The sequence below is a fragment of the Chlorocebus sabaeus genome, chromosome 2, assembly GCF_047675955.1.
Source record: "Chlorocebus sabaeus isolate Y175 chromosome 2, mChlSab1.0.hap1, whole genome shotgun sequence".
Taxonomy (NCBI): domain Eukaryota; kingdom Metazoa; phylum Chordata; class Mammalia; order Primates; family Cercopithecidae; genus Chlorocebus; species Chlorocebus sabaeus.
Window position 1 is genome coordinate 66757234 of NC_132905.1, and position 20274 is coordinate 66777507.

A 20274-nucleotide genomic window follows, 5' to 3' on the forward strand; every position below is an offset into this window, starting at 1 on the left:
CTCATGACAATTGGTCAAGAAATATCTCCAGTATTGAAAATATTTGTTGAATGAAGTATTCACGGAGCACCTCCACGTGCTGGGTACAGCGTGTGGCAATGAAGCGGACAGAACTCTCTACCCTTTGGGGCTGACAACTGTAGTGAGAGGAACAGGCAATGATCAGGATAAATTATGCAATTACATGGCCTGTTGTATAATGATATGGGCTGAGAAAAACAGGAAAGCAGGCAGGCACAGGCCCAGGAAGTGTGCTGTGGAGGGCTGGGGAGTGTAGCAGACACACAGGTTATACTCGCTGAATTCATTTGAGCCCTACAACCACCATATAAAGAAGGGGCTATAACTACCCCCACATTAGAGATGAGCAGCTGAGTTGCAGAGAAGATATTTGCCCAAGGTCATGCAGCCACATAACTGGCAGGGCCTGAATTTTTACCTGGAGTTCATACTTTTGAGTCCTCCTGCTGGGCTCAAACCCCCTCTCATTGGCAAGGTCAGGTCTCAATAAAGATTCTGAAGGAAGGGAGGGGGTAAGGTTCACAGACATCTGAACACAATCAATCAACATTGCAGGCAGAGCAAGAGCACGTGCAAAGGCCCTGAGTTAGGCACGTGCCTGGTATATTTGAGGATCAGCATAGCTAGGGCAAAGGGAGCAGGTGGAGGAGGGAATCAGAGGTGGCACAGGGCTGCCTGTGGTGTCTGCAGGGCTGTTAGCTTTTGCTCAAGGTGCAGTGAGGCCATGGGGAGTGTGGAGCTGAGGAGGGGCAAGTTCTGACTTAAGGCCTAACCCATTTCCTCTGACTTCTGTGCTGGGGGCAAGGTCAGAAGCAGGACACCAGAGAGGGCATGAATAATCCAGGCACGAGGTGACGGTGGCCCAGTCCACAGCGGTGGCAGCAGGGTGGGTGAAGGGGGACCAGTGGCATTGCTGACCGCTTGCGTGTGAGAGGCGAGGGTGGGAGAGGCCTCAAGTTTGGCTTGGGCCTGAGTAGCTGGAAGGACAGGATTCCATTGACTGAGATGGGAGCAGCTGTGGAAGGAGCCACTTCAAAAATAACTTTCCATGTCCATTTCCTTCTGAATCCCTGGCTACCCGGAAGTAGGGATTAAGACTTGAGCAGTTCCATGATTTGCCCGGGTGTCTCGGCTGGAAGGTAATAGAGCCAGGGCCAGAAGCCATATGTGCATCCTAGGGTTTGGAATTTTATCTCATTTATTCAATCAACAAACATTTCTGGAGCACCTCCTGTGTGCCAGGCTGATGGAGGAGGCCGTGTCAGCCAATGATCATGGCAATGGTTACCTTACATCAGCATGAGGAGTGGTGAGGAGAAGACAAGGGAGCTCTAGGAGCCAGTAACAGGCAGGAGGGAAGGGTGCTGCGGGGCCAGAGAGGGCTTCCTGGAGGAGGAGAACATGACATACAAGGACCACAAGGGACCACAGGTTCCCAGAGGATGACTGCCTGTTGGGAAGTTGCAGAATCTTTTGTTTTGTTTTGTTTAAGTGTTAATAATTGAGATACAGAAGCTGAGCGTGGTGGTACATGCCTGTAGTCCCAGCTATTCAGAAGGCCAAAGTGAGAGGATCCTTTGAGGCCAGGAGTTCAAGAGCAGCCTGGGCAACATAATGAGACCCCCATCTCTACAACAGTTAAAAAACTGGCCGGGCGCGGTGGCTCACACCTGTAATCCCAGCACTTTGGGAGGCCGAAGCGGGCGGATCATGAGGTCAGGAGATCAGGACCATCCTGGCTAACACAGTGAAACCCCATCTCTATTAAAAAATATAAAAAATTAGCCGGGCGAGGTGGCAGGCGCCTGTAGTCCCAGCTACTTGGGAGGCTGAGGCAGGAAAGTGGCATGAACCCAGGAGGTGGAGCTTGCAGTGAGCCAAGATCGCGCCACTGCACTCCAGCCTGGGGGACAGAGCGAGACTCCGTCTCAAAAAAAAAAAACAAAAAAAAAAAACCTAACTTGATGTAGTGGCTCATGCCTGTAGTCCCAACTACTTTTGAGACTGAGGCAGGAGGATCCCTTGAACCCAAGATTTAGAGGCCAGGCCTGGGCAACATAGCAAGACTCCATCTCTAAAGAAAAAAGAATTGAGATATAATTCATGTACCATACAACTCACCCATTATATAGTTAATGGCTTTTAGTATATTTACAGGGTTGTGTATCTGTTACCACAATCCGCTTTTGAGCATTTTCGTTACCTCCAAAAAGAAACCCCACACTCCTTAGCTCTCACCTCCTCTCAGTCCCTGTCCCCACACCAGGAAGCCTGAGGCAGCCCAGATCTACTTTCCATCTGTGCAGTGGCACCTGTTCTGGATATTTCACTGAAATGGAATAATGCCATGTGCTGTGTTCTGTGTCTGGCCTCTTCTACTTAGCATCACGTTTCAAAGTTCATCCACATTGGAAGTTGCAGAATCTTTAACAGCATCACAGACAGCCTGGACCCAAGAGACTGTATAATGGTGCTTCCCGACCATTAGAAAGAAGCGGGGCCAAGCGCAGTGGCTCATGCCTGTAATCCCAGAACTTTGAAAGGCTGAGGCGGACAGATCTCTTGAGGCCAGGAGTTTGAGACCAGCCTGGGCAATATAGCAACATTTCATCTCTGCAAAGAATACAAAAATTAGACAGGTGTGGTGGCGCATGCCTGTAGTCCCAGCTACTCAGGAGGCTGAGGCAGGAGGGTTGCTTGAGCCCAGAAGGTCAAGGCTACAGTGAGGTGTGATTGCAACACTGCACTCTAGTCTGGACAACAGAGTAACACTCTGTCTCAGAAAATAAAAAAGAAGAAGTGGGGATCGAGACTTGCTGTTCTGTCAGCAAGGAAGAGGTGGGGAATTTGAGGAGGCCTCAGGCTCCTAGGCCAGGGCCTTGGCACACCCTACTGTGCTGTGCACAGGCCGCCCCCCTTGGTTGCCACCTCTTTTCCTTCAGCTTTGGGCTCTGGGTGAATTTGGCTAAAAGTGACAACTCGGTCAGGAACGCATCTTCTCAAACACCGGTCTTTCCCGCCCTGGAAATTTTCACACCTTATGGTGAATCTTGAAATATTTTATGCATCTTCGAGAATTTGTGTCTACTGACTCAGAATGTAGTGGAGTTTGTGTTTTATTTTCCTGTTCCTTAACACTTTTATTCAGGTGGCTATGCCTGTTTTTCTTGGTTTGGTGACGTTCTCCCTGGGGGAGGCTGCATCGTCCTGGAGTCAGGTGCCTGGGTTGGAGGCCCTGCCCTGCCTCTTCCTGGGTGTGGGGTTGTTGAAGCTCTCTGTGCCTTGGATGCTTCCTTTGGAAAATAGAGATGACATTGTAGGGCTGTGGCAGAAAGGAAATGAGGTAAAGCCTGTTACAGGTTTGGCACTGAGTAGATGCTGGAGGTTTGGTTCTTGATCAGATGCTCAGGAGAGATGGCGAGGCCTTTCAGGCCCCTGAGATAGCGAGGGGAGAAAGGTGAGCCTCCCCCACCAGCGACTTCCCCTTTCTCCTCATTCCTCCCATCCCAGGGCCCCCTAGACCTGGACCTCTCCTCCCAGGGCTCAGATATGGAAAGTCTGAGTTCAAATGCCGACCTACCACTCGGATTCTGTGTCCCCACGCCAGCTCGGCTTCCTGTGTCTCAGTTTCTTGACCTGTAAAATGGGAGGGGAGAGGGTGGAGGGTGGGCGGAGGGTGTTCCACTGAGGCCTCCAGGGCAGCCAAAAGGCTTCTGGGAGAGGGTGTGGAATAGAGGGGCCTTTTTCCTCTGCCTGGAGGACTGGTGCCTGCTGATTCGTGGGTTGTTTTTGGTTTTGGTTTTTTTGAGATGGAGTCTTACTCTGTCGCCCAGGCTGGAGTGCGATGACACCATCTCGGCTCACTGCAACCTCCGCCTCCCAGGTTCAAGTGATTCTCCTGCCTCAGCCTCCTGAGTAGCTGGGATTACAGGCATGTGCCACCACACCCGGCTAATTTTTGTATTTTTAGTAGAGATGGGGTTTTACCATGCTGGCCAGACTGGTCTCAAACTCCTGACCTCAAGTGATCCACCCACCTCCGCCTTCCAAAGTGCTGGGATTGCAGGCGTGAGCCACTGCGCCCGGCCTGGTTCCTGCTGATTTACAGATCCAGGCAGGAGCAGTGACACCTGTTCAGGGGAAGTGGGTGGAGAGGGACACCTGGCTTCCCTGTGTTCTCACACGAGATGCGCCACATGGAGGTGGTGATGCAATGCAGTGAAGGGCCTCTTGGAAGTGCCTTTGTTGGGCTTATTGGGCACATATTATGCACCAAATATTTCACCTGCACTGTCTTCTCAGTCCTCACAGTAACCTTCAGAGGAGGCGCTCTTGTTCCCATTTGGCTGGTGGGGAAACTAAGGCTCAGAAAGGGGAAGCTGCCTCCCCGGTGTCACCCCACATGTGAGAGGCTGAGCTGGGATTTGAACTCAGGACCGCATGACTCCTGCCCCTTTCCCGACTTCCCCCATCCGGGGAAAAGGAGGAAGAAGCAAGACAGGGAAGGATTTGAGCCTTTGGAACCCAGCTTCCTGGCTGCTGTGGGGATTCTGTGGGTGGTAGGAAAGGCATTGTAAATATGCATGACATGCAGATTTGCCTCTAAAAAAACAATGTGGGTGCGCACATGAGCTGGGATGCCAGGGTGCTTTGGAAAATGTAGTGTTGTGCAAACACTTGGGTTTCTATGACCACTGTTCCATGTTGTCTCCTTCCCTCGTGTCCCCAGGGCCAGTCCAAGGGTCTCAGGTGGAGGGCTTACCTCCAGCACCTCCTAATGACCATTCTTCCCCATTCCTGCAGGCACCTGTGCCTCCCCTCTGCCAGGAACCTTGGGGCCCTGTGTGTGACCTGGACCTGGTGACCCCCGGGCGGTGGCAGAGCCCCTGTCCCGAGCTGCTTCCTGCTGGCACCTCTGATCGCGTGCCTAGAGGGATGTGTGTGCCAGCCCTTGGTCCAGTGCCCGCGCCTGAGCTGATGCCTGCTGGGCCCCGACAGCTTGCTGTGTTTCCTGTGCTCATAGCTCCCTGGTTGGTAAGTAACTGCGTCCGCAGGCCTGGTCTCCTCACCAGCCCCCCATGCTTGGCACAGTTGGGAAATGCCCAGCCTCACTTCCACTGGCACCCACACGCTGGCAGAGGGACCTCAGTGAGAGTTTGTATATGTCTGGGCACCATTTATAGTTCAACTGGCCTGTCTTAGCCAGTCCTCCCGACAACCAGGAGGTGGGTGTGGTGATCACGCCCATTTTCCAGAGGAATCAGCCTCAGAGAGGGGAAGCCACCTGCCTCGGGTGTACAGCAAGCCCAGCTCTGTCCACCTCAAAGGCCAGCTCTTGCCACACCCAAGCAGGTGGGAGCAGGTGGTGCACATAGGCTCAGGACAGGAAGGGAGCTGTGAGCTGTGCTGAAGGCCATGGAACCTCTGGGGCCCTCAGGGTGGTTTGAGGGGAGGCCATCAGAATTCTTGAATCTTGGGGGGCCCTGCATTCTTGCCCCTCTGGCCTGTTCTCCCCATGCTCCTCCAGCTCCCACCTTGCCATCGGGATGAGGTGCTGTTCCTGCCCTGTCTCTGACCATCTGTTTGGGGGTGCAACCACAGTGCCACCGCTTCACCATGCTGCTTGCGTCTTTTCTTCACCTTCCACCTCCCAAGGCGCTGCTGGCATAACAGTCTAGTTCACTGATGTAGAAACAGAGGCTCAACCAGGTCAAGGGGCTTACGCGCAGGCTCACCCAGCCACCACGAAGCACTACATGGGGCCACTGGGGTAAAAATCTGCCTCTTTCTCAGGCCTTAGCTCTGCAAGGACAAAGAACAACCACTTCATTCCCCTCTGGCCAGCTAGCAGCTGGCCCCATGCCAGGCATACACTGGGTACCCAGTAAATAGCTGTGGAAGGAAGGAAAGAAGGAGAGAAGGAGGGAAGCCTCTCTCACCTCCCTCCACCCGGACACCAGCAGGGCCCGAGAGCCTCCTGCCTTTTGGCCAGTGCCGGTCCCCTGCTGCCCCAGATGACTTGCAGTGAGCCCATGCCTTCAGCAGGGTGGCCAGCTCCTCTGGTCCCGATTCTCTCACCTGCTAGAGCCTGCCCAACTTCCCTGATGGAATGGTTATGAGAAGGGAAAAGATTCGTAAATATGTATAATATGCAAATATAATGGGATCTTTTTGTTTTATTTTTGTTAACCCATGAAGTTCACTGTAGATAATGTATGTAGAAGTGCTTCTATGAGAACAAGGAGCTGCCCACTGGGGTGGCGCCAGCCTTATTATGACTAACCATGAAAAGGGCCCCATTAATTAGCCGCCCCCCCAACCCATCTCCCCTGACCCAGCTCCTAGTCTGTTGTTGCAGCTACAAATAGCCATTGCTTTTGGCTGAGAAGCTGGTGCAGGAAAGGTGATAAGGACAGCTTGGTCTGAGAGCTGTGTCTGTAGGATTTAATCATTTGCAAACACTCCTTATTGTGCTCAAGGAATGCAAGGCCTCTCCAGGGACTAAATGTGTAATGAGGGCCGGCTGAATAACAGCATTTCTTGAGCAATTACTATGTGTTTGGCATTGCACTAAATGCTTTGCGTTTTTCATTATTTCAGTTGAACTCCCCCCAACCCTATGGATGGGGAGACTGAGGCAGGGACTTGAGGGTGAGGGCTCATCTGTTATCAGCCCAGGATTTCCTGAAAATTACTGCCATCCAGTGCCCACCTCCACCCCCCGGGCCAGGCTCTGAGAACGCAGCTGAGCAGACAGCCCCTGGCGTGTGTGGCCCAGTGACGGAGAACGGGATTCCTTGGCACGAGCTGGGTGAGCAGCCGTCAGCATCGTGTGGAAAGATGGAGGCCCGGGCGGCAGCGAGGGAGGTGTTACTGCTGCTATTTTGCTAACAAGCTGGTTATTTAAAGAACAGCTGAAACCGGAGCTGGAAAATGGGATGAGGTGTCTCCAGGGCAGAGGCAGCCAGGAGTGCTGAGTCCTGAGACCGAGGGACCTGGTTAGATCACAGCAGAATGGCCACACAGTCATTTATTTTTTTTTTCATCCATTTATTAATACAGTAATGGCTGCTGGGCACGGTGGCTCAGGCCTGTAATCCCAGCACTTTGGGAGGCCAAGGTGGGTGGATTACCTGAGGTCAGGAATTCGAGACCACCCTGGCCAACATGGTGAAACCCCATCTCCACTAAAAATTCAAAAAGTAGCCAGGCGTGGTGGCAGGCTCCTGTAATCCCAGCTACTTGGGAGGCTGAGGCAGGAGAATTGCTTGAGCCCAGGAGACGGAGGTTGCAATAGCCGAGATCATGCCACTGCACTCCAGCCTGGCCAACAGAGCCAGACTCTGTCTCAAATAATAATAATAGTAATAATAATAATAATAATGGCACCATAAAGGCTGGACAAGGATTCCCTTGGTGGAGAAAAGAAGGCAAAAGATTGGGAAGGGAACCTCAGGGGGTTTCTGAGGGGCCAGCAGTGGTCTGGGTGGTGGTTACATGACTGTTTCCTTTTGATATTTTATTGCAGTAAACATTTTTGTTTTGTGCACTTTACTGTCTATATTACATATCACTGTAAAAAGGCTAAAAAAAATTGTAACAATAATAGCTAACGTTTATTGAGCACTTGCTAACAGGCTGTTTGCTAAGCATTTTTTTATCTTCTTGAATCCTCCTGGATTCTTTTATTCTGCCCATTTTACAGAGGAGGAAAGTGAGGCTTGGAGAGGTAAAGCTACTTGTCGTGCTGCCAAAGAGTGGAGGAGGTTTGATGAGAAACCAGACACACTGATTTAAGCCTCATGTGCAAGGATCAGGGTCCAGGAAGTTCCCTGCAAAAGGTCGGGGGTTCCTCCATTTGTTCCTCAGACACGTCTGTGCTTCTTGTATTTTTAAGGCTTGGGAGGCCAGGCAGGTGTGTGCAGTCATAAGCAGCAGATGAGGGGTCTGGGAGTCTCCAAGGGGACAGAGCAGAGCATTTAGCTGTTTAAAAAGTGTCAAAGAGCTGGGCGCAATGGCTCATACCTGTAATCCCAGCACTTTGGGAGGCTGAGGCAGGAAGATTGCTTGAGTCCAGGAGTTCAAGATCAGCCTGGGCAGTATAGTGAAACCTCATCTCTAAAAAAAAAAAAAAAAAATTAAATAGCTGAGTGTGGTGGCACGTACCTGCAGTCCCAGCTACTTGGGAGGCTGAAGTGGGAAGATCACTCAAGCCCAGGAGGCAGAGGTTATGGTGAGCCGAGATTGCACCACTGCACTCTAGCCTGGGTGACAGAGTGAGACCCTGTCTAAAAAAAAAAAAAAAAATTGTATTAAAGGATAGGAGTGGGACATTCCTAGGGACAGGCCCAGGGAGAAGGCCAAGGCATACTCAAGTCTCATCCAAAGTAATAAAAGAGTGAGGTGGGAGAATGGCTTGAGGCCAAGAGTTCAAGACCAGCCTGGGCAATATAGCAAGACCCCCTTCTCCAAAAAAATTTTTAAAAAATTAGCCAGGCATAGTGATATGTGCCCGTAGTCCCAGCTACTCAGGAGGCTGAGGTGGGAGGATCACTTGAGCCCAAAAGTTTGAGGCTGCAATGAGGTATAATCATGCCACTGTACCTTAGCCTGGGCAACAGAGCAAGACCTTGTCTCTAAATAAATAAATAAACAAATAACATTAAAAATTTTTAAAGGTAAAAAATGCCATCCAGGTGAGACAGGGTCAGACCCACCTGTGAACTCACTGGATGGGGGGCGCCAAACTGCAATTTTCTGAGGACCTATTATGTGCTAAACACATTTGTTACCTTCTTTAATCTTCAGAACAACCTTGTGAGATTAGCAGTATTGGCCCCATTTTACAGATGAGGGGACTGAGGCCTAAGTCCACACAGACAGTGGGTAATGGAGCTGCTCTGCCAGGCTCCATTGCCTTGTATCCTGTGCGTACAGAAAGCCTTGCTTGGTGCCGGGGTCTCTGGTGGGGCAGGCATCTGGGCATAGATGCTCCAAGCAGCACATGGCTGGAAGTGAGTTCCAAGGCCGCTCTGTGGGGCCCTGAACTGACTCTGGGGACATGTCATGGAGCGGGGCAGTCTGCTGCCCTGACAGGGCATCTCTTCATTCATGCGTTCCAAGGACATCTCTTGAGTCTAGTCCCTGCTAGTCCACACCCTTCCTGGAGCACACAGGCTTGGGGAGGGGCAGATATTATACAGTCACCAAAAGACATAAATGGAATGAGGAGAGACTCCGTTGGTGCAGTGAGGGAAATTAACATGGTGACATCATGAAGATGAACCGGTAGGAGGCCTGTGTGACATGGCACTGTCCAAGATGGCCCTCTCTAAGGAGATGGCATTTGAGCTGAGACCCGAAAGGATGACGTGGATCCAGCCATGCTGGACAGTGCTCACGTAACATCGTTGCTGTTAGCAGGACAATTGGGGACAACCCGTTTGTCCATCACCACGGGGCCAGTTAAAGCCATTTGACTGCAGCCACACAGTGGCGCCTGCTGCAGCTGTTAGAAACGGGGCCACGGAGCTAAATTTATTGTTGCATAAAGAACTTCATAGTGTGTCGTGGAGTTTTTTTTTTTTTTTTAAAGAGGTTATAAAACAGCATGGGTAGCATTATATCATTTCTGTAAGAATTATATGTGTTTCTGAAAACTGCACAGTGCTCTTCCTGGGAAGTGGGGGCATGGGTGAGCTTTGCTGCTTCTTTCTACTTTTCTGGATTTGGAGTCTTTCCTGAGTTTGAGGACTCATGGGGAGGAGCAGAGGATTTTAGGGTTCCCACCATCTTGTCTAGGGTACTTCTTCTCTCCTGCTACCCACCTCAGTGGGATAAGGCAGGGGCTGGGGAATCAGCAGATCTGGGTCATCCCTTTGACTGTGTGACCTTGGACAAGTCACTCGCCCTTTCTGAGGCTGAGTTTCCTCTTCTGCAAAACAGAGATAAGAATAGCGTCAGAGGGTGGGTGTGGGCTTAAGTGAGTAGAAACATGTGGAGGGCTAGGGCAGTACCAGGGTCGCATCCCTGACGGTGCTGCTGCTCTTATGACTGTGACTGCTAAAGGTGGCACCTACTGTGTGTCGCCATGTCCTGCCAGGGCTCGCCAGGCTTACCTCTCCCTCTGTCACTGGCAGTCAGACCCAGTTGGGAGACAAGGCCCACCCTGGGCCTTGTCACGCTGTCAGCTTGGCTGGGCACAAGGCCAGCTGGACCTCAGGTCAACACTACCCCCACACCCTGCCTCCCTCCCCACCACCTCCCTCCCCCATTCACCTCCCTCCCCATCACGTCCCTTGCATCTGCCTGTGAGCATCCTTGCCAAATACGCTGTGATGGAGACACCCTGGCCCAGCATTTGCCTTTTTTTTTTTTTTTTTTCCACAACTAGTATACCTGCCCAGGAAAACAGATACTACTTTACAGCCACTGAGAGAATCTTAAATCTCAGGCAGAACAGTGTACACTCATGAAGTCAAACTTTCGGAATCATGGCATCTTAGTCATAAATAATCTGGCAACTGCAAACTATGCATTTTGCAAGTAAGTCCACTGCACCTTTCTTGATTGTAGTGATAAATTAGAAACGACCCAATTCTCTATTTGTGAGAGTTGGTTAAATAACTTACATCCGGCCAGACAATGCCATTCTCCACGGCTATAGAAACAGTGCTGTAAATCTCTATTTGTTGACATGGAAGCTTGTCCATGGTGCATTTTTGGGGAAAAACAGGAGGTTAAAAATTGGTGTATGTTGTGTGACATCTGGATTTGGAATATTTCCTGAATGTTAGGATTTGCAGGGAGGAACAGGATATCTACTTAGGTATCTACTGGTTTTTTTTTTTTCACTTTTATTATGAAAAAAATATATAAACATGTGTGCTCCTGCCTTGGGAGATGCTCAGAAGACTAGTCATTAAACTGTTGATAGTGGCTTTCTCTGGATGGTGAGATATAGGTGAGCTCTATTTTTATTTTTGTTTGTATCATTCAGAGTTTTTTCAAGTAAGGTGACAGAAAACCCACCCCAAACTAGTTTAAACAAAAATGGATTTGATTGACTTGTAACTGTAAAGTCCAGAGGTCTGATGGCTTCAGGCTCAGCTGGATTCAGGGGCTCAGGGCCGCCAGGACTTGATTTCTCTGTTTCTCAATTCGGCTCTCTCTGGGTTGTTCCCATGTTCTCATTAAGCTCTCATGTACAGGTAATAAGATGCATGTCCAAAGAAATAAGCAAAAATTCTTCCCTGATTGCTCGAACACAAATCCCAGAACTAAGTCTTGGCTTTGATCCGTCAAATTTGTGGGATGTGCCCACCCTCAATCAATTGCTGTTGCTAAGGGGAATTTAGTGCTCTGATTGGCAGCCTGGGCCTATGTACCACCCGCCACTAGCTGGGGGTGGAGTCAACACCACTGGAACCTCAAGAGTGGAGAATGGGGAAAAGTGGCTCCCCCAGAAGTAGATGTAGCTATGACCTAAAGTAGACCAAATGGTGGCCAAATCCAGCAGCTCCCACCTCCCGTAATTATCTGAATTCCCCAAGATGCATGATTTTCATAATCAGAAAAAAAACAATGCAACTATTGAAAGGAGTCCTGGCCAGGTGCAGTGGCTCACGCCTGTAATCCCAGCACTTTGGGAGGCCAAGGCGGGGGGGATCACCTGAGGTCAGGCAGGAGTTCAAGACCAGCCTGGCCAACAAGGAGAAACCCTGTCTCTACTAAAAATAAAAAATTAGCCCAGTGTGGTGGCCAGCACCTGTAATCCCAGCCACTTGGGTAGCTAAGGTGGAAGAATCGCTTGAACGTGGGAGGCAGAGTTTGCAGTGAACCGAGATCATGCCACTGCACTCCAGCCTGGGTGACAGTGAGACTCCGTCTCAAAAAAAAAAAAAGAAAAAGAAAAAGAAAGGAGTCTCGAACCCAGATCTTATGGTCAGAAGCTCCCTGAGGCAGCCTTAGACTTTCTTGGAGTCAGAACACTGGAATCTCTGAAGTACCAATTTCACTCAGGAGATATCAACCCTCTCTGTCCCGCAAGGGAGCTGTCCTGGCCCTCCAAATGATTGCAGTCTTTCGGGGAGAGGGGAACACATAGATTTATTTGTCTGGAATGTGAGAGGTGCTAAGGTGGATGTGCATACAGGGGCTGCGGGCATGAAAAGCCCAGCCTGGGAGCAAGGAAGAGGCTTTCTGGAGGAGGTGATACCTAAACTGAGTAGCCAACCAGAATGCTGGAAGAATGTTGTAGGCAGAAGAAACAATGTGTCAAAGTCCCTTAGCATGTGGTGGGGGTGCAACTATAGGATGAGAGGAGGCAGGCCCAGACCACAGGGGCCTTGAATGCCAGGGTAAGAACTTGGACTTGATCCTGAAGGCAGTGGGGAGCCTTTGGGGGATATTGTGGGATGAGGGAAGTGTCAGTGAGCTCACTCTGCCTTGTGCTGGGAGCATAGCCTGGAGGAGTTAGATCAAGGCCCCACATGGGGAACGAGAAAAAGGACCCAGCGCCCCTCAAGGGAGCCTTAGATATCTACTGGTCTAAATTCCTTCCCACCCTGAGTCAGAATTCCTGTCCTGAGATGCCCAGCCACTGCTTGCGTAACTCCAGAGATGGGGAGCTCACTCTCCATTTTCTGTACTGCTAGTTAGAAAGCTTCTTCACAGGACCAAGTCCACAAGCCTGGCACTGCCCATGACACTGAGGGTTGTCCCCCAAATGACCTGCTGGGAGGGCAGGCAGAAGCCTGCATTTCCAGGTCAGGTGGGTCCAAGATGAGGAAGCCCTGGATGTCTGCAAACCCTGCTGGGAGTTTGAATGCAGGGCAGGGAGAGTCCTATTGCCTTGACAGTAGAGGAAGTGTTTAGGCCTTTAGACACACATCTGCTGCTCCAGCCCATTTTCCAAATGCCCCTTGCATTTTACCTCCTTTACCCAGAAAGAAACTGAGGCTCAGAGAGGCCAAGCTGCCTACGTGACAACGCAGAGCAAGTTGGAGGCAGGGCTGGGACATGGACCCAGCCTCTCCCCCACCTTCCCCTCTGTGGCCCTGCTCCTTGTCTCCTGCCACCCTACAGGTGGGATCTGGTCACTTCATCTACTTGGGTTTGGGCAGCTTTTTTCTGGAAACTCCAGTCATTCCCAGATCATCCCCCGATTCTCTTCTAAATCCTCAAATGCTTTGTGACTGTTTTGACAGCAGCGTTTTTTGTTTCTGATATAGCAAAGTTATGACTTGCACGAGCTGCGTTTTGTGGGTCATCTCTAATACTTTATCATGCCCCATGGTCTTCATTTAGTCATTTGTCCCCACACTCCACATTTATCGTGCCTACCATGTGCCGGGTGCTGCACTAGACATGGAGCTACAAGGACGAATCAGAGCTGCCCCATCCCAGGGGAAATTCTCAGTTCAGCCCAGGAGAGAAGCGTCTCCGTCAGCGATGACAGGTGAGGCATGAGAGATGAGAGGTAGGTGCTGATCACTCAGGGATCTCCAGGGCCAAGGCAGTTGATTCTGTTCCTCCAAGCAGTGTTGAAGGATGAATAGGGATTCTGCAGGGAGAAGCAACTGGGAGGGGCTCTCTGAAGATCTCACCTGCCTGCTGTTGAGCTGTTTGGCAGGAGGGTGTGAGAGATGGTGGGGAGACATGGGGCTAGAGAGGTCGGCCAAGGCTGGAGCTTACAAGGCCGCAACTGTTGGGCTGGGGAATTTGAACTTGACCCTTAAAGTAAAAGGGAGCCAAAGGCAGGTTAGGTCTGGGTGTTGGAAAGATCCTAGCTTTGCCCAGGAGCTCAAGGCTACAGTGAGCTATGATCCCACCATTGTACTCCACCCTGGGCAACAGAGCAACTCTCTCTCTCTCTCTCTTTCTCTCTCTCTCTCTCTCTCTCTCTCTCTCTCTCTCTCTCTCTCTCCCCCCCCCTCCCTCTCCTCTCCTCTCCTCTTCTCTCCTCTTCTCTGTTTCTCTCTCTCTGTCTCTCTCTCTCTCTCTCTCTCTCTCTCTCCAGTGTCTCTCGATCTGTTGCCCAGGCTGGAGTTCAGTGGCAAGATCAGGGTTCACTGCAGCCTCTTAACTCCTGGGCTCAAGTGATCCTCTTGCCTTGGCCTCCTGAAGTGCTGGGATTACAGACTTGAGCTACTGTGCCCAGCAGAGACCCTATCTCTTTAAAAAAATATTTTTAAGGCCAGGCATGGTGGCTCATGCCTGTAATCCCAGCACTTTGGGAGGCCAATGTGGGTAGATCACCTGAGGTCAGTAGTTCATTGGCCAACATGGCAAAACCCCATCTCTACTGAAAAATACAAAAATTAGCTGGGTGCAGTGGCAGGCGCCTGTAATCCCAGCTACTCAGGAGGCTAAGGCAGGAGAATCACTTGAACCTGGGAGGCGGAGGTTGCAGTGAGCCGAGATTGCGCCATTGCACTCCAGCCTGGGAGACAAAGCAAGCCTCCGTCTCAAAATATACATATAATTTTTTAAAAAAATAAACCAAGATCCTGGGCTGGTCTTGGGGGTGACAGCAGGTAGGACAGGACCATGAGAATGGCACAGAAGGGCGTTTAGCAGGGAGAGTCAACAAGATTTGGAGACTGAGTGCTGCTCAAGGGGAGAGAGTTAGGAGGGTGATGTGGGCTTGGGGGCCCTGTGGACCAGTGTTGAGGTGAATCCTGGCAAAGCCTGGGTCAGTGACCCCAGGTGGAGCCCAGAGGGACCTCTTCAGAGACTTAGAGCAGCAGCCTGGTGAGGCCTCCAGGGTCCTGTGTCTCTTCCCCTTGTAGAGCCTCAGTTTTCTCCTATGTAAAGCGGAGGTGATGCTAGTGCTGCCTCAGGTGTTATGGGGAAGTTCGGAGGAGAGCGTGTCAAGGGCAGGTTCTCCACGGTGCCTGGCACATAGGAAGTGCTTGGTGACTGGAGGCTGTTCTGGTTACCACGGTCCAGGGGCAGAGGTGGGTGAGAGAGCTGCCACTGGAGCTCCAGACCCCCGCCTGGGCAGCTGTGTGATGACCTGGAGTGTTGCCTGGAGAAGAGAAACCGGAGAGGGGTCTGGCTTCCTCCCTTTCCATCTCTGTTGGAGGAGGCAGGGTCTGGGTCTGGCACTCACAGGAAAAGCTCCAGGGAAGGAGATCCCAGCTTAGGCTAGGAAAACCTTTTGGATACAAAGAATTCTCTGCAGATGGGCTAGCTTGGGTGGTAGGTAGCGATCTCCTCATCACTGAGAGTGTTCAAGCGGCAGCTGCACCATAGCTTGGCAGAGTCTGTAGAGGATTTGTGATTCAGCTGAGGATCTGGAAGGTCCTTTCCAGCCCAGAGAGAGTGTGATTTCAGGTCCTTCCTTCTCTGAACCTTCGTTTCCTCATCTGTAATACAAGGATAGCAGCAGCCCCCATCTTAGAGTTGATTGCAAAGTTGAAGTGAAATCATCCAAATAAAGTGCTTAACCCAGATTTGGTGCATTGCAAGCGCTCAGTGAATGGTGGCTATTATTACTGTGGTCGTTGCGCTAGATTCCTGGGAGTGTCACTCCCATCTGAGAGCCTCAGGCACCTCTGCTCATCAGGGTGCTCCTGCCTGCCTGCCCTTCGGGACCCACTTTCCGCCCTTCTCATTGCCACAGTCTCTGTCTCCAGCTCCCCCTTCAACCTCCCTGGGAGATGGTAGGATTTCCAGACCCTTCTGGGCCCCTTTTAGCTCCCACTTGAGCAAGAGTTGGCAGGTTGGGGCGGCGGATGCCATCCGCCTCCCATATGCTTCCTGCTATTTAGAGGAAAACTCTCCCCGCGTTCCTCCAACCACACGGGCTGACATTTCCAGACAGACGCTGGAATCAGCTCTTCGGGGGATTGGCAGATAAATTTGGCCCAGGCTTTTGGGAAAATCTTCAGCCTTACTGGGGAAGCGGAGCCCAGGCTCAACGACTTCTGTCCACCCTGCTACTCCTCGGGCCTGGTCCTCTGGGGGGGACCAGGTGCTCTCTGGGGAGCACTGTTCTACAGCTTTGCTGATTAGGGTAAGTCTTACCAGCCCAGCCGTCCCCCAGGAGAGCCCCGCTCTGCCAGGAAGTTGCTGCTTCCAGCCTTTCACTCAGGCAGCAGGAGTTACAAGGGGAAGCTCCTCCCCCCATGCCAAGACACCTGGGTGTTACCCTACTCAACCTGGCAGAGTAGCAGGTTTGGGACGATAGATAGCCAAGCTCTGGACCACTTCCTGCCTCCGTGATTTCAGGCGACTCCACCTCTCTGAGCCTCTTTTTCTTCATCTGTAAAATGGGGATACTAGTAGGATCTGTCTGATTAAAAGCCTTAGGATGGATGGTGCCTGGCACATGCTAAATGCACGACAAATACTAGCCACTACTATTATCATCATCCTTGTTACCATTATTATTAGGGCTAGAACAGCGCCTAGCGCTTAATATGGGCTCAGTAAATGTTAATGTTTTTCCCCTTCCCCTTTCCTACAGTTGTGGCTACTCAAGGAACACCAGGGCATTTCAGACTTAGCTCAGATTGGTGTAACCAGTGGCAGAAATGCAAGAATAAGGACAGGAAGAGGCTGCCACATCCAGGGTAGAATGTAGACACCAGTTCCCGCCATACACACACACACACACATGCATGCATGCACGCGTGCATGCCTGCACGCACCTGTGTCCCTTAATCTCGTTCATCCCATCCGAGTCTGGAGTTCCCCTTTGCTTGGTTTTGATGGGCGAAAGGGATGAGGAAGGCCCAGCAAGGCCTGGGCTCTCTGCAGGCCTGGCTGGAGGCAGAGTCCAGGAGACGCTTGAGTGTCAGCCACAGTAGGAGGGTTCGGGGAAGCTGGAGTACTTCTATTTGGCTGGAGTAGAAAGTGGGTGGTGGGAAGGCGTGGGAAGCAAGTTTGAGCTTCATTCAGCACCTCCTGAGTGAGCCCAAGTACCGGGCCTCATGCCAGGAACTGGGGAAATGGTTGGAAAAGATGGGCACACTTCCTGCCCTCAACAAGCTCTGGTTCTGGGACGGGGAGGCAATGGCAAACGTGCCAGCAGTAAGCTAGCGACACTCTGGGTGACACTTAAATAGCCCCAGGTGCCGAGAGAGGGGACCACAGGACTGTGGTAGTGGGTACCTGCTGGAGACAGGGTGGTCAGAGAGGGCCTCTTTGTCCTCTCAAGCACACACTGGAGCTGGCCCTGCCGATGCTGGGTGGGTCAATCGGCAGGAGGCAGAGCGGGCAGCGAGAACAAAGGTTGGGAAGGTGGCTGGAGCCAGACCCTGGAGGCCTCAAGGGCCAGGCCCATGAGAGATGCTCTTGAGAAAGATTATTCTGGTGGTGGGTGCAGGACCCTGTCGGGGGGAAGAGATGGAACCAGGAGACCTGTCTGCAGAGATGGCTTGAGCATCTGCTGTGCATGCTTTTGGGGCAGTTGGGGGGGAATTCTGAACCAGGGAGAAGTGGATGAGCAGAGAGCATCTCACAGGTTCAGTTTTGGAGCCGAATCCTGGGACTCGAGGCACATATGTTTTGAAAGGAGGATCTGGACCTGCATGTAGCTGGTGTGGGGTCAGGTAAGAGAGAAGATATCAGGGAAACTTAGACTCAGACCTCAGGGTAGTCAGGAAGAGTTTTAGAGGAGAGCCCAGTGCTGGTTGTGGGGAGGGGCTTCCCGGCAGCCCGGGCTGCTTTTGGGAATGACAGCACACAGGTACAGTGAACACAGGCTTTGGCATTCAACCCAGCGGCCAATGCCAGATCTGCTTCCTTGCTCTGTGACTCTGGGAAAATCACTTGACCTCCCTAAGCCTCGCCTGTTATAATAATACCGAATCAGTTGAAATTGCATTTGGCTGCATGTAACAAAACAAGTAATATTTGTGTAAATACCCAGAAGATTATTCTTCTCATGTAACAGGAATCTCAGGGCCATGGTTCACACTTGTAATCCTAGCACTTTGGGAGGCCACAGTGGGAGAATCACTTGAGGTCGGGAATGTGAGACCAGCCTAGGCAACATAGTAAGACTCTGTCTCCATTGAAAATTTTGACAACTAGCCAAGCATGGTGGCAGGCACCTGTAGTTTCACCTGCTCAGGGGCTGTGGTGAGAGAATCATGTGAACCTAGGAGTTCAAGGATACAGCAAGCTGTGATCATGCCACTGCATTCCAACCTGGGCAACATAGCAAGACCCCATCTCTACAAAAAATAAAAATTAGACTAGCCTGGGCAACATGGCAAAACCCCACCTCTACAAAAAATACAAAAAAAAAAAAAAATAGCCAGGGGTGGTGGTGTGTGCCTGTAGTCCCAGCTACTTGGGGGGCTGAAATGGAAGGATCACTTGAGCCCAGGAGGTCCAGGCTGCGGTGCGCTGAGATTGCACCACTATACTCCAGCCTAGGTGACAAAGTGAGACCCTGTCTGAAAAAAAGTAAAAATAATTTTTAAAATAATAATTAGCCAGGCATGGTGGTGCATTCCTGTAGTCCAAGCTACTTGGGAGGCTGAGGCAGAAAGGTCACTTGAGCCCAAGAATTCGAGGTTACAGTAAGTTATGATCATGCCACTACACTCCAGCCTGGATGAGAGAGTAAGACTCTGTCTGTGTTAAAGGAGAGAGAGAGAATCTCAGAGACAGGCAGGCAAGCCAGGGCCAGTGCAGTGATTCAAGTGAAACATCCAGGGCCCAGGCCTCTGACATCCTTAACGTGCATCTTTCATTCTCATGGCTACAAAATGGCTGCTCCTCTGCCATGTGCTGCATCTGAATTCCAGGCAGGAAAAGGAGAGTAAAGCCTGCATGCTTCGTGAGTTTCCTTTTCTTACCAGGAAAACAAAGATTTCCTGGGAGCCCCACTTAGTGGATTTTTGCATCCATCTCTTTTGCCAGATTTGATCACATGGACACTCTAGCTGCAAGGAAAGCTGATGAAGTGAATATTTCTAACTGGGCCCTTCAGTTAGGAAAAAGGGAAGAATAGCTAGCAGGATAGCTAGCATGATCCACCTTAAAGTACCCACCTCACAGGGAAAGATTGTAAGAGATATTTAATGTATGTAAAATAATCGGCAACCTTTCAATAAATGGTGGCTGCCTTTATTCTACTACTCTACCTACATGTATTCATTCATTCATTCATTCAGCAAGCAAACAAGCAAGCATATACTGTGTTCTGGGCACTGAGCACAGTACTGGGCATGACAGTGACAGTCCCTGCCCCTTTGGCACTCACAACAGATAGGGAAGATGGGCAAGGAAACAAATTCACTCACTTCAATCAGTGTCAAAACAGAGTATTTATTTTTGTCTGTGTTTTCTTACCACTGTGGTTTCTCCACCTAAAGCAATGGCTGGGACACACTAGGCACAAAATAAATAGTTATTGAATGAATGAGATGGTTCAAGAAACACCCACTAGGGGCCTAGTATGTACAAGACTCTGGATTGGTTAGAGAAAGTGGGTGACACATCATCCCTCGCTTCAGAAGAAGCAGGGAAAGAAAGTCACTTTGTGGTGGACATTGAGATGGGTGCTGGGAACCTAGCAGTGAAAAAGAATGTTGTGACTCCTGCCTTCATTGAGCCCCCAGTCTGGGGGCAGAGGCACTGGAGGAGTCTAGAGTCCTGAAAACATTCTGTTCAGGTGTCCTGGGGTAAGTCCCTTCCCTCCCTGGGCTTCCATTTCCTTACTTATATGACAGGTATGATGGGTCCTGGTGGGGCTATCACTGATGTTGGTGATGATGGTGGGTGTTTCATAAGCTCTGCCCCCCTGTATGTGTAGGAGGCTGATGCAGAACTGGGATGGGGACTTCTCCTTGCCATGTTAGGAAAAGTGACACCTGTGGCAGGAATGGGAGTGGGCTGCATCTGAGCCCCTTGGAATCTCATGGGGTCCCAGGAGAGCAAAGAATCTGGGCCTTGCTTCCATCCTTGCCCACCCCAGTATCTGAGTCTGGCAGCTTGTTGACAGCTGGCCAACTGGGCATGGAGCATCCAGCACTGGATGTTGGCAAGCAGTGAATGGGCTGTGCTGAGTACCCTGAGGTGAGAAGTGAGGATAATTGTAATTATGGGAGATCTGGAGGTGGAGAAGCAGCCTAGAATTTGAGGGCAGAGATCTGGTTTTGTCACTTGTTTGGCTGTGTGACCTTTGAGAGATTTCTTGGCCCATAGAAACATTGGTTTTCTTTTTCTTTTTCTGAGATAGAGTCTTGCTCTCTCTCCCAGACTGGAATGCAGTGAGGCAATCATAGCTCA

The 20274-nt window shown here is 50.9% G+C and overlaps 1 protein-coding gene across 3 annotated transcripts in view; it reads left to right on the forward strand.

Annotated features, from left to right (window-relative positions):
- The window catches only part of DLGAP4 (DLG associated protein 4), a 230765-nt gene that overhangs the window by 57148 nt on the left and 153343 nt on the right, over window positions 1-20274 (forward strand). For 2 of the 3 annotated variants that reach the window (XM_007964068.3, XM_007964089.3), the window contains exon 2: window positions 4825-5055. The gene's annotated coding sequence lies outside the window, so the exon portion shown is untranslated. Of the gene's footprint in view, window positions 1-4820; window positions 5056-20274 lie in introns of those variants that run through there. The other variant, XM_073009472.1, reaches the window with a different exon arrangement.